General features: G+C 44.9%; 1 pseudogene; it reads left to right on the forward strand.

The window, feature by feature from the left end:
* Window positions 1-10,941: 10,941 nt before the first annotated feature.
* Window positions 10,942-12,339, forward strand: LOC106577659 (alpha-tectorin-like; annotated as a pseudogene).
* The last annotated feature ends 2,681 nt before the right edge of the window (window positions 12,340-15,020 follow it).

A 15,020-nucleotide genomic window follows, 5' to 3' on the forward strand; every position in this document is an offset into this window, starting at 1 on the left:
TACTGAGAGCGTTTCCGTTGGGTGTCACAGGGGCTTCCAGGAGGTCCACTTTTTCTTTGTTAAGTTTAGCCAAAGTGCCCTTTCTCCAAGCACCGGGCTCACGGTACGACCACAGCCTTGGATGGGATTACGGGAGACCCGGAAGTTATCCATAACCTCGCCCAGACCCTGACATTTTATGAGACTCCCGTTTACACAAGATAGTATCACCAATATCAGGTCAGTTGAAACATCTCTGGTGACATTTTGTATAGCCACACCTGTAACTACCAGTATAATGGTCCTATTTTTGGGGGTTAATAAATCCTGTTAAGGTATAGGGGGCAGTATTTTCACGCCCGGATGAAAAACGTACCCAAATTAAACTGCCTACTCCTCGGGCCCAGAAACTACAATATGCATATTATTAGTAGACTTGGATAGAAAACACTCTGAAGATTCCAAAACTGTTTGAATGATGTCTGTGAGTATAACAGAACTCATATGGCAGGCAAAAACCTGAGAAAAATCCAACCAAGTGGGAAATCTGAGAATTGTAGTTCTTTTGAATCCCTATCGAAACTACAGTGTCTGTGGGGTCACGTTGCACTTCCTAAGGCTTCCATTGGCTAACAGCCTTCAGAAAGTTCTTTCAGCCTTCTGTTACTGGGCAGAAAATAGTAGCTCAGTCAATGAGTGGACTGCCTATGGACAAAGGGATTGGTGCGAGCCCGCCGTTCCTTCTTTTTCTCCTGGAATGAATACGCTATTGTCCGGTTGGAATATTATTGCATTTTTACGTTAAAAATACCCTAAAGATTGATTGTAAACAACGTTTGACATGTTTCTACAAATGGTAATAGAACATTTTGACTTTTTGTGTCTCGAATTACGCTCGCGCATTATGCCTTTGGATAGTGATCTCAACGCACAAACAAAACGGAGGTATTTGGACATAAATATGGAGTATTTCGAACAAAAATAACATTTCTTGTGGAAGTAGGAGTCCTTGGAGTGCATTCCTCCGAAGATCAGCAAAGGTAAGGAATGATTTATAACACTAATTCAGAGTTTTGTTGATGCCAGAACTTGGCGGGTAACTGAATAGCTTGCATTGATGGTTGAGCTATGTACTCAGAATATTGAACAATGTGCTTTCTCCGTAAAGTTATTTTGAAATCTGACACAGCGGTTGCACCAAGGAGTACTGTATCTATAATTCTTTAAATAATTGTTATATGTTTTGTCAACGTTTATGATGAGTACTTTTGTAAATTGATGTGCTCATTCACCGGGAGTTTTGGTGGGAATACATTTCCTGAACATCACGCGCCAATTTAAAATGCTGTTTTTGGATATAAATATGAACTTTGTATTGTGTAACATGATGTCCTAGGAGTGTCATCTGATGAAGATCGTCAAAGGTTAGTGCTTCATTTTAGCTGTATTTTGGGTTTCTGTGACATCTCCTTGCTTGGAAAATGGCTGTGTGGTTATTGTTTGTCTATGTACTGTCCTAACATAATCTAATGTTTTGCTTTCGCTGTAAAGCTTTTTGAAAATGAGACAATGTGGTTACATCAAGGAGAAGTGTATCTTTAAAATGGTGTAAAATAGTCGTATGTTTGAGAAATTGAAATTATTAGATTTTATGTTTTGTATTTCGCGCCCTGCTATTCCATTGGATGTTGTAGCTAGAGTGAACACAGAAACACCCTTAAGGATCCCAATCTATTTCAATAGTTTTCCAATGACCTTGCAAGGTGTGCTGCACAAAAGGCTAAAAGGGGTTGAGTAGTCTAATAGGTCTACTTACCAATACCAAGGAGTAAGTACATGTGGAGCAGCAACAGAAGCTTTAATGCTGGTGACCGAAATACAACTTGATGTAGGTTGTCATATTGTTTGTTGTAGACATACTTGTGTGGACAATGGGACGTTGCTGGCCATTAGCTTATTTGCCCTGCAGTGGCGCAAGCTAAGAGCAAAAGATGTTCCAACAATACAACCAGAACATGAACTGTGCTTATGATGGACTCGCTCACTCCATGATATCATTGTGATCCACAAACAATCGCTTAATTAACCTCTTTCATCGAGACGTTCCGCTAGTGGAACACCTGCTCCAATATCCAATGATGGGCGTGGCGTGAAATACAAAGTCCTCGAAAATCCGAAAACTTCAATTTTTCAAACATATGACTATTTTACACCATTTTAAAGACAAGACTCTCCTTTATCTAACCACACTGTCCGATTTCAAAAAGGCTTTACAGCGAAAGCAAAACATTAGATTATGTCAGCAGAGTACCCAGACAGAAATAATCAGACCCCCATTTTTCAAGCTAGCATATAATGTCACAAAAAACAAAACCACAGCTAAATGCAGCACTAACCTTTGATGATCTTCATCAGATGACACTCCTAGGACATTATGTTATACAATACATGCATGTTTTGTTCAATCAAGTTCATATTTATATCAAAAACCAGCTTTTTACATTAGCATGTGACGTTCAGAACTAGCATTCCCACCGAACACTTCCGGTGAATTTACTAAATTACTCACGATAAACGTTCACAAAAAACATAACAATTATTTTAAGAATTATAGATACAGAACTCCTTTATGCAATCGCGGTGTCCGATTTTAAAATAGCTTTTCGGTGAAAGCACATTTTGCAATATTCTGAGTAGATAGCCCGGCCATCATGGCTAGCTATTTTGACACCCACCAAGTTTGGTACTCACCAAACTCAGATTTACTATAAGAAAAATTGGATTACCTTTGCTGTTCTTCGTCAGAATGCACTCCCAGGACTTCTACTTCAATAACAAATGTTGGTTTGGTTCAAAATAATCCATAGTTATATCCAAATAGCGGCGTTTTGTTGTGCGTTCAAGACACTATCCGAAGGGTAACGAAGGGTGACGCACCCGGCGCGTTTCGTGACAAAAAATTCAAAATATTCCATTACCGTACTTCGAAGGTCTACACTTGTTGTATTCGGCGCATGTGACAAAGTTTGATAAGACGGAAATGGAGATGGGACAAATTCTCTGACATTGAAACTAATGAATCTAATCTGTACTTTCCCAGGCATGACTTTCTCAAACGTATACAGCACTGATAGGCTTTCACTTCTTTGACCCGCTTTCCTACTGATCAACCTTTTGGCCTCAATCACTCTTCCTCCCTTCACATTTTCTTTAATATAGTCTATGGACATCCATATTGGGACCCCATTGACGACTCCCCTCAATCTAGCATTAGTACCAGGAACATGTCTTTTAATCTTCAGAATCTTCTCTTGCTGAGCTTGGTTACCACAAAATATTAACAATCTACCACTTCCAATGAACCGAGCTAATTTGACTGAAATCCTAATTGCTTGGCCCATGTGGAGCTACTGTAAACTTAAAGGTCTTCACAGATCCACTTGAGCGGATCCAAAATTCTAAATAATATCACAGTTCTGGGTTGGATATGATTGTCATGCTTGATCAAATTAGTATGTTTTGATATGGTTACCTAAGGCAAATTTGAATCATCATGGACAATTTTAGCTACTTTGCACCTCTTTTCTGGCTACATTACAACTACTTAGCATAGTAGCTAATGTTAGTCACCTATTCACAAGAAATTGCAACTTGTAACTTATTGTATGAAATGGCTGATGGACATCCCCAACTTGTTACACAACTTAGCACACTAATTGGAGTAGCTCGGCTTTACAAGGTTACGTTTCCCACGGAGTCCAGGTTGGTTCTTTAAATAGACCAAGTTCTATTTTAACGCTTGGCTCCGCAGGCCAGCCTTCACAAGAGCAAGTAGTGTGTGTGATAAATTATTGCCTAATGTGTGTGTGCACATTTCTTTTGTACTGTGCGCACGCAATGTTGCCGGTGAGGTTTGTATGTTACGAGCCAGACGATTTGTCAAAGCAGCCGATTTTTCTTTTTATATATTATTTTTGTAAATGTAATTTACAACAATGACCTGGGGACTAGTAACGGGGGAAAAGGGACAATTGGCATCTGGACAGGGGCTGTGTGTACAGAACTTTCAGGGACAGGTGCTTAAAAATGGCAAAGGGCACCCCCACATGAGAATTTGCTTAATTCATAATGTACAAATGCCTCAGTGAAAATTGTAAGCTTAGGTGTATTTCTTTCTGCAACACTCACTCATTGCAAACTAGTTAGTGCCTCAGATGGTGGTCCAATGCCTTAACGTGAAGTTGCTCTATACCCATCGAGCAGATTTATGTTTTTGTGTATACAACAGTAAAACATTCTGACTAATTGTTCCAACACTTGGCAGTTCTGGGAAATGTGCCAATTTATTAAACATGGAACCAATCAGAACTCTTGTGCATTGTGATGAAGGCAGCCAATGGCCTGCTTCAATGTAAACACAGCCTCTTGTGTAATTGCAAGCAGGAACATTACCTGAACACAAGGCAAAATCTACACTGGAGATGGTGGCTGAGTTTTGACTTAACCCATTTGCAGGTTTTGTCATAGGTTTTTATAGCAATGCTCAAACTAATTTGACAGAAGTTGGAAGAATTTATACTGAACAACTATAAACGCACTGATTTTACTGAGTTACAGTTAATATAAAGAAATTAGTCATTTTAAATTAATTGGTGCCCTAATCTATAGATTTCACATGCATCTGTTTGGATTCCTTTTTGTAGGGGTGTGGATCAGAACCAGTCAGTATTTGGTGTTACCATATGCCTCATGCGACATCTCCTTCTGCATTGAGATGATCAGGCTGATTGTGGATATACTCAATGGGTGACATTTCTGGTGAGTATGAAGACAGCTTGGCTGTCGAAACATTGGATATTACATTTTTGTATCTGAGCTCCTAGAGTGTGTGGTGCTCTCCCTTATTTTTTGAAGTTTTATACTACCCAGCACCTCGCCTTAATAGGTGTGCGTTTCTTTTTCTTCTAGATGGTGAGTATGCAGACCATGGAGGAACTGGGACATCTTCTAGGGATTGTGTACAGATCCTTGCAAAATGATGTTATAGCGAGGGATAAATGGAATGCCGATGTGCCTCAGGTTCTCGTCACAGTATATATGTGCGTTCAAATTGCTATTCGATTAAAATACAATTGTGTTCTTTGTCGACGCTTATGCCTGCCCATACTATAACCCCACCGCCACCATGGGGCACTGCTCACAATGTTGAGATCTGCAAACCGCTCGCCCACACGTTGTGAGGCCGGTTGGACCTACTGCCAAATTCTCTTAAATGATGATGGTTTATGGTAGAGAAATTAACATTCAGTTCTCTGGCAACAGCTCTGGTGGACATTCCTGCAGTCAGCATGCCAATTTCACACTCCCTGAACTTGTGTTGTGTGACAACTGCATTTTAGTGGCCTTTTATTGTCCCATCACAAGGTGCACCTGTGTCATGATCATGCTTCTTGATATGCCACCTGTCAGGTGGCTGGATTATCTGGGTGACGGGGAAAATGCTCACTAACATGGATGTAGACAACTTGAGAAATAAGCTTTTTGTGCGTCTAATATCTCTGGTATCTTTTATTTCAGGTCATGAAACATGAGGCCAACACTTTAAATTGTATATTTCATTTGGCTAAGTTCCCTATGTATGAACTAACTCTTGACATATTTTGTATACTCCTTACAATACAAGCATCATGAAACCATAACACTAATTCATTTCACTTAGTGAATCAGGTTTTTTCCTTATCAGATTCCATGAAATGATTACCTCTTCCTAAATATTTTTGTCCATGATTGTTTTAGTTAACTAGAAACAAGATGGCTCAACTAACCATTTGGCAAGACTTACCCCCTATTGAGCAAACTACTGTGTGCACACACTGAAGCGTTGTGTGTGGTGCTGAATGATGTACTCACTAATTCCATTTCTCCAGATGGGCCTGTTGCTGCTACCTTCAGCAGTATCACCTGCAGCCCACACGAAATGGGTCAGTATCCCACCTGCATCAAGAGACCAGTCCCGACCAAGACTGGTAAGTGCTGGGCCATTGATGAACGAGGCAGCCTCAGGGTGTCCTACATTGGCCTGGTAACAGTGAAGGTGTAGGGCGTCACCATCACGGCGGTGCGCTCAGAGATTGGGCGAGTTGATTTCACAGAAGTGTGATTGACTTGGAGTTACATTGTGTTGTTTAAGTGTTCCCTTTATTTTTTTGAGCAGTGTATAAACAACACAATGTAATTCCAAGTCAATCACACTTCTGTGAAATCAAACTGTCCACTTAGGAAGCAACACTGATTGACAATACATTTGACATGCTGTTGTGCAAATGGAATAGACAACAGGTGGAAATTATAGGCAATTAGCAAGACACCCCCAATAAAGGAGTGGTTCTGCAGGTGGGGACCACAGACCACTTCTCAGTTCCTATGCTTCCTGGTTGATGTTTTGGTCACTTTTGAATGCTGGCGGTGCTTTCACTCTAGTGGTAGCATGAGATGGAGTCTACAACCCACACAAGTGGCTCAGGTAGTGCAGCTCATCCAGGATGGCACATCAATGCGAGCTGTGGCAAGAAGGTTTGCTGTCTCTGTCAGCGTAGTGTCCAGAGCATGGAGGCGCTACCAGGAGACAGGCCAGTACATCAGGAGATGTGGAGGAGGCTGTAGGAGGGCAACAACCCAGCAGCAGGACCGCTACCTCCGCCTTTGTGCAAGGAGGAGCAGGAGAAGCACTGCCAGAGCCCTGCAAAATGACCTCCAGCAGGCCACAAATGTGCATGTGTCTGCTCAAACGGTCAGAAACAGACTCCATGAGGGTGGTATGAGGGCCTGACGTCCACAGGTGGGGGTTGTGCTTACGCCCAACACCGTGCAGGACGTTTGGCATTTGCCAGAGAACACCAAGATTGGCAAATTCGCCACTGGCGCCCTGTGCTCTTCACAGATGAAAGCAGGTTCACACTGAGCACATGTGACAGACGTGACAGAGTCTGGAGACGCCGTGGAGAACGTTCTGCTGCCTGCAACATCCTCCAGCATGACCGGTTTGGCGGTGGGTCAGTCATGGTGTGGGGTGGCATTTCTTTGGGGGGCCGCACAGCCTTCCATGTGCTCTCCAGAGGTAGCCTGACTGCCATTAGGTACCGAGATGAGATCCTCAGACCCCTTGTGAGACCATATGCTGGTGCAGTTGGCCCTGGGTTCCTCCTAATGCAAGGCAATGCTAGACCTCATGTGGCTGGAGTGTGTCAGCAGTTCCTGCAAGAGCAAGGCATTGATGCTATGGACTGGCCCGCCCGTTACCCAGACCTGAATCCAATTGTGCACATCTGTGACATCATGTCTTGCTCCATCCACCAACGCCACGTTGTACCACAGACTGTCCAGGAGTTGGCGGATGCTTTAGTCCAGGTCTGGGAGGAGATCCCTCAGGAGACCATCCGCCACCTCATCAGGAGCATGCCCAGGCGTTGTAGGGAGGTCATACAGGCACGTGGAGGCCACACACACTACTGAGCCTCATTTTGACTTGTTTTAAGGACATTACATCAAAGTTGGATCAGCCTGTAGTGTGGTTTTCCACTTTAATTTTGAGTGTGACTCCAAATACAGACCTCCATGGGTTGATAAATTGGATTTCCATTGATTATTTTTGTGTGATTTTGTTGTCAGCACATTCAACTATGTAAAGAAAAAAGTATTTAATAAGATTATTTATTTCATTCAGATCTAGGATGTGTTGTTTAAGTGTTCCCTTTATTTTTGTTGAGCAGTATATATATATATATATAAAGCAATAGGCTAGTATGATTAGCTATGACTTAACTTTTTTTTTAATCCTACCTAATTGGAGTGAACTAATGGACAATGACACTTAGGCTTATACATACTATATATTTTACAATTTAGTGCAGTCCTATCCTCCAGCTACCATCAACCCCTCCCATCTGTCTCTGAAGACCATCCAGTTTAGATTTTCTATTTGCCATGTATTTTTCAGCTGTGATGTTTCACAAGTTCTGAACCTTTCTATTTTTGTAGTTTCTACATATTTTAAACATTGAGTATTATTGACTTGCTTTTCAAATCAAGAGTTGTCTCCAAGTAAATGTTGCAATTCTTCAGCCATTCCTGAACCTGTGTGGAAAAACAAGTTACATATGCACAGTACCATATCTATAGCATTCTATTGGTTGCAAGAATGTTGAGTAATTTAAATAGAAAAACTAAGTTTTGAATCTGGCCTCGTCTTGTGTATTAGTTCATGTGCCATGGAATCGGTACATCTCAAATCTCTTCTTGTAATGACTATGAATCCTTTACTCTTGCAGATTGACTGTGGTATGTGCCCTGTGGTCCTGAACGAGGGGAAGGTGACTCTGGTCCAGAGCGGTGACTCTGGTCATCCAGACAGACTTTGGTCTGACCGTGCAGTACGACTGGGAGCACCAACTCGTGGTCCGCCTCTGACGGCTTCGCCGGCGAGACCTGCGGCCTATGCGGCAACTTCAATGGTAACCCTAAGGACGACTTCTCCAGCTGGAAGGTTCCGGGCCTGGGGAAGTATGCTCTGTGTGGACCATTATGTGGGTGGGAGTGTACGCTGTGAACACAACCTGTTGGTGCTTTGTTCTGTGGGCTGATCACCTGTGTGCTGGATGGACTGTTCAAGCAATGACACGCTGTCATCAACCCCCAGGCCTACTTTGACATCTGTAAATATGATATGTGTGTATATGGGAGGAGGCCTCAGACAATTCCTCTGCTGGCCCTGGAGGCCTACACTGAAGCCTACCAGAGAGGGCATCCAGATACACGACTAGCGGAAACTGGCACAATGCTCTGAGTAACCTGTGTTTGTATGACATGCTTCTATCCAGTAAATCATTTTACAAGCTATTGAGTCTTTACTCTAACCCCTTCTATAGTTGCCAGATGTCCAACCAACAGCCACTATGAGCTGTGTGGCTCTGCCTGTCCTGCCACCTGCTCTGACCCCAGTGCCCTCTCCAAATGTGAAATCCCCTGTGTGGAAACCTGCACCTGTAACCCTGGCTTCGTCCTTAGTGGGAGCCAGTGTGTTCCCACCGCCAGCTGCAGCTACCAGGGCTGCTACGTTCCAGTCGGTGACTCCTTCTGGGCTGATCAGGTCTGCCGATGACGCCGCTCCTGTGTCCCTGAGCGGCAAGGTTGACTGCCAGGATGTATGTTGCCGGGCGGGGCAGGCGTGCCAGGTGGTGGATGGCATCAGGGACTGCCACACTGTGTCCCACAGCACCTGCCATGCCACGGGCAATTCTACTACCTGACCTTTGATGGGCAGAGGTTTAACTTCCAGGGCACCTGTGTTTACCAGCTGGCAGGCCTGTGCTCCACAGACCCGGGCCTGGTGCCCTTCGAGGTGCGGGTGCAAAATGACTTCTGGGGCAGCAGGGTGGTTTCCTATACCAAGCTGGTGGTCAGGGTCTTCAGCCGGAATATTGTCATCAGTAAGGAGAACAAGGGCCAGATCACGGTGAGGAGATTTTTCTGGTTTATATGACGCGATTGCATATCACAATGGACAGAGGTGATGACTGCATTGTTCATCGATTGAAATGATGTGCAACTGTAGGATGACTTTGTTTTCACCCTGAAAGACTGATGGCATGTTGTTGTAGCTCATTGTACAATGCAACAGTCTTTTCTAACTGCATTTGAATCATTAGTCCATTATTTATATTGTGTTCTTCCAGGTGGACAATGAGTTGGTCAACCTGCCTATGTACCTGAACAACGGTCAGGTGTCTGTCTACAGGAGTGGCTGGTACGCTGTGGTCACCACCAGCTTTGGCCTCAATGTCTCCTTTGACTGGAACAGCGCAGTGTTTGTCACCCTGCCCTCCACCTACAGGGCGCTGTCTGGCCTGTGTGGCAACTACAACACCTGGCCTCAAGATGACCTTGTACCCAGGAACGAGATAACCCCTGCCAGGCCAAAGGACTTCGGGGACCAGTTAGCGCGTGGAGCAGATCCATGGCTGTAAGGGGGCCTGTCCCAACTGTGAAGTCAACCAGAAGAGGCGGTTCTGTGGGACCCCAAGGGGCCTTTCCAGGACTGCTTTGCCAGAGTGGACCTGGTGGGATACTTTGAGGACTGCGTGTATGACGTATGTTTGTATAAAGGCAGGAGGGATGTGCTCTGTCAGGCCATCACAGCCTACACATCAGCCTGTCAGGTAACCAGGGTTAAGGTGTACAGCTGGAGGTCTGCCCAGTTTTGTGGTGAGTAGTCCACACTGTTGCATTATAAAATGTCTGCTTTCTGCTGTGATTGACACAGTGGTGGAGTAAGGGTTCTGTGGAAAGTGCTGAGACATTTGTACAACCATTGAATTGTCTACATGTCACCGTAATCGTGTTCTTGGCAATAAATTATACATTAGTATGTAGACTCATGACCATGAGTAGATCTATTTTTGTTAACTCCTTCCTGTGTCTTCAGCAGTGAAGTGTCCAGTCCACAGCCACTATGAGGTGTGTGTGTGTGTGTGTATCTGGCTGTCCTTCCACTTGCCAAAGCCTGTCCCCTCCCTCAGGCTGCCTCGCCCAGTGTAACAAGGGCTTCTCTTGTAACGAAGGACACATCCTCAGTGTTGACCACTGTGTCCCCTTCGCCCAGTGTGGCTGTGTTCATGGTGGCCCCTACTACAACACCGACCAGATGTTCTACCCAACAAGTGTGAGGAGTGGTGCAAGTGCACCCAGGATGGAGAAGTATAAATAACTGAGACAACTTTAATAGGAGTATTTGTATTGAGATATTAGCTTGCTGTACATATGGATGGCTGTACAGAAATTCCATTGCACTTGTATTTTCAGTGATGTTAGAGAATCTCATCTGTAGGTGGAATGCAAGAACTTCTCCTGCGGCCCCAACGAGATGTCTGTGGCGAACGGAGTCCTCAATTGCCATCTTGTGGGGAAATGGGTGTGTCCGATGGCCCCCACTACTCGTCTTTCGACAGGCTGGCATATGACTTCCAGGGCATGTGTACCTACACCCTGGCCAAGGGCAGTGGTCTGGAGGGGACCCACCTGGTGGGCTTCTCTGTACAGGTGGAGAACGAGAAGTGGAACAAAGTTGTCTGTCACCATGCAGGTGGCTCTGGATGTGTACAACTACACCCTGGTCCTCAGTAAGAATGTTATGGGAATCCTGGTAAGTAGGAGGGGGCTTGTTGGTTTCTTACTTTGAATTAATAAAACATCCCCCATCTTGCCTTCACAAGCTGTTTTCTGTGTTTGTGATCATTGGAGCGACTCGGGATTGAGCATTTATTCTTTAGCAGTTTTGACAAGGTTTGACCACAAGACTGTTTATCCTCCAACCAGGTGAATGGAATGTTCAACCACCTGCCCCTGAGTCTGAGTGGCGGGGCGGTGCAGGTCTTCCAGGAGGGCTTCCACTATATCATCACAACTGACTTCGGCCTGCACGTCACCTATGACCTCGTCTACCACGTTACGATCACCGTGCCTGGAAACTATCGGGGCAAGAAGAGCGGCCTATGTGGCAGTTTCAATGGTAAACCTGGTGATGACTTACTCCTGCCCAACGGCAAGCTGCTGAAAGATGTCACCACCTTCGGGAAGTCGTGGAAGGTGGTGATCCCGGCAAGTTGTGTGATGGTTGCACCCAGAACACCTGTCCCAAGTGTGACCTGTCAGAGGGCTGTGTTTGAGAAGCCCTACTACTGCGGGGTCATCACGGCACCAAATGGCCCCTTTGCCACCTGCCATAGCAAGCTGGACCCCAAGCCCTACTTCAACGACTGCATCTTTGACGTGTGTGCCTCAGGGTGATGGAGAGGTCCTGTGTGACAGCCTAATCCTTCAACTGTCACATGGCTGGGGTTGAAGTCAAGAACTGGAGGACGGCGTCATTTTGTCGTAAGTGCCCTCTAAGAGTTACTACTGTTCCCTGAGACGGCTGCTTAGGTTACTCTATGTATGATGTGCTTCTGAAGAATGCTGCTGAATCCAAATTTCCAACACAAGCCTCTAGTCTACTCTTGCTTAGTGTTGTAATCATGTGTATGGCTAACTTTCTCTTGTTCTTTCTACCTCAGCCATAAAGTGCCCAGCCAATAGTCACTACGAGGTGTGTGGATGTCTGTTCTACAGCCTGCTCAGGCCTCACAGAAATAGTCCAGTGTTCCACCAGTTTCTCTGAAGGCTGTGAGTGTGACGCAGGCTTCTTCTTCAACCGATAATCCTTCGTAAAGCAGAACCAGTGCAACTGCTATGAAGATGGACGGTCCTATAAGGTAGAGGTTTGTGGTCTAGGATGATTTATCTGAAGGAGTTAGACCTGGTTTGGATGTGTTCCCCCCCCTTTTGAAAGTGGCATGATGCATTGTGTGTCCCCTGATGTAATTAATTTCCACCCATCTGCCCAGCCTGGGTGTCGTATGAGGGAGACTGGCAGGAAGTGTTCCTGTGATCCAGTCAAGGGCCTAGTGTGTGACCACTCCTGCCCTAAGGACACCAAGTGTCTGGTCAAGAAGGAAGTTCTTGGCATGCTTTGACACTGGTAAGGCACAAACACATCTCTGAGTAGGGGAAAACATTCTGAATACTAGAGAGAACACTGCAGTAAACTCTATATTCAATTGCTACATTTAGTGGATTGTTACTACACCCTTATCCTGTGTAGCCTATAGCCTCTGTGCCCCAGGCTGCCCTGCCACCTGTGCAAGCCTCTCCTCCCTCTCCACATGTTGCCAGTCCTGTTTTGAGGGCTGCCAGTGTGACGAAGGCTACCTGCTGAGTGGTGACGCCTGCGTACCCGTGGCTCAGTGCGGCTGCTCTTACGGGGGGGGCACTACTACAGGAAGAGGGAGACCTTCTACCCCCAGGGTCAGTGTCTAGAACAGTGTACCTGTGGGGAGAACTGGGTAATCTCTTGCCACAAGGCCCAGTGTGTAGGCGGGGAGGTCTGTAAGATAGTAAAGGGGGTGTTGGGGTGCCACCCAATTGAGCAGGACACGTGTTCGGCGTCAGGTGACCTCCACTACATGTCATTCGACGGCCATTGGTTTGACTTCCAGGGCACCTGCGTCTATACGCTGGCCAAGGTGTGTGAAGACTATAAAGGCAGACTGACTGGCTTCACCATGACTCAAGGGAATGAAAAAGTCAGAAATAACAATATACTTTTTTTTACTTAACTAGGCAAGTCAGTTAAGAACAAATTCTTATTTTCAATGAAGGCCTAGGAACAGTGGGTTAACTCCCTTGTTCAGGGGCAGAACGACAGATTCATACCTTGTCAGCTCGGGGATTTGATCTGGCAACCTTTCGGTTACTAGTCCAACGCTCTAACCACTAGGCTACGCTGCCTTACCTTTGAAGATCTTCTTTTTGCAGACACAATAAATGGTCGTTTTGTTTGATAAATTCCTTCTTTATATCCCCAAAATGTCAATTTATTTGGTGCGTTTTGATTCAGAAATACACCGGTTCCAACTCACCCAACATGACTACGAAGTATCTAATAAGTTACCTGTAAACTTGGTCCAAACATTTCAAACAACATTCCTAATCCAACCTCAGGTATCCTAAAATGTAAATAATCGATAAAATTTAAGACGGGATAATCTGTTTCCAATACCGAAGAAAAATAACACGGAGCATGCTCCTGTTCACGCGCACCGAAATACTAGAGACCTTCAGAGTGACACGTACAAAGAATAGCACTATTTCATTTCTCAAAAGAAAAACATTGACCAATTTCTAAAGACTGACACCTAGTGGAAGCCAAAGGATCTGCAATCTGGGCCCGACTATATCAGGTTTCCTATAGAAAAGAATTAGAAAACACAATGATCTCAAAAAAATTCCCTGGATGGATTGTGCTCGGGGTTTCGCCTGCCAAATCAGTTCTGTTATTCTAACAGTTTTAGAAACGTCAGTGTTTTCTGTCCAAATCTACTAATTATATGCATATCCTAGCTTCTGGGCCTGAGTAACAGGCAGTTTACTTTGGGCACGCTTTTCATCCGGACGTGAAAATACTGCCCCCTACCCAAGAGGTTAACATCATAGTTGGGTTACCTGCTTTATTGGTTATTGCATCATATGAAAGAGGATAGATGTCGGTGTAATTGTACTCTAAACATTATGAACACGTTGATGTGAAAGCATATACAGTGCTGAGTTACCTCGAGGATGTATAGTTGATTATGGATACACACTTGCCTATCAGGTGATGTGCCTATCAAGTGGCAATGAAGGAGATGGGGAACAAAGTGAAAATGACATGCTTGGGAACACCTCTCGGAACCTGGGGCCGTAAAGGGGAAGACTGGGCGAAAGCATGAGGCTTTTTAGGGCTTTCATTTTTGTGGAATTCATCAAAGTACCCTGGAGGCATAGTCAGGTGAAGAGAGTGGGAATTGCCATGGTCTGAGACTTTGGTTTTCATGCATAGCTTATCACATTGTTAATACTGTTGTGTTTCTCGTTGCTTTGCAAGTCATATGCTATCACTCTCTTAGTAACCAGAAGGAGAAAGTGGAGAAACTAAAAGCAGCTCAAGTGAAGGAAGTCACCAGCTTCAGCGTCATTCTGTTGTGTGATGAGAGATAAAAATATGATTGTGTATGGTGTGATCATAGAACAGAGGCCATAAGTCTCTGAATTTGAAAACCAAGACCAGAGGTTCCTCGTCTGGTGATCCTAGGGGAGCAGGTCTACATCCGAGTGTTCCGGAGGAAATGGAACAAGCCAAGGTGAGAGGGTCCCTACAAGGTGGTCCTAGCAACACGAACAGCCGTCCAGGTGGAAGGAAGCACCATGTGGTACCATCTAAACCACTGCACCAAAGCTCCAAGGGTGATCGAATGACCATTGAGCCCGGAGGGAACAGAAGGAGAGGATGCTGATACTCCAGACAGGAGCCTGGAGGAAGGAGAAGAGGACCACGGCGCAACTCCAAATAGTCAACACACACTCACCTGAAGATCCAGAGAGTCCAGGGATGGGAAGGAGTGACATGCCTG

The sequence above is a fragment of the Salmo salar genome, chromosome 02, assembly GCF_965601325.2.
Source record: "Salmo salar chromosome 02, fSalSal1, whole genome shotgun sequence".
Lineage (NCBI taxonomy): Eukaryota > Metazoa > Chordata > Actinopteri > Salmoniformes > Salmonidae > Salmo > Salmo salar.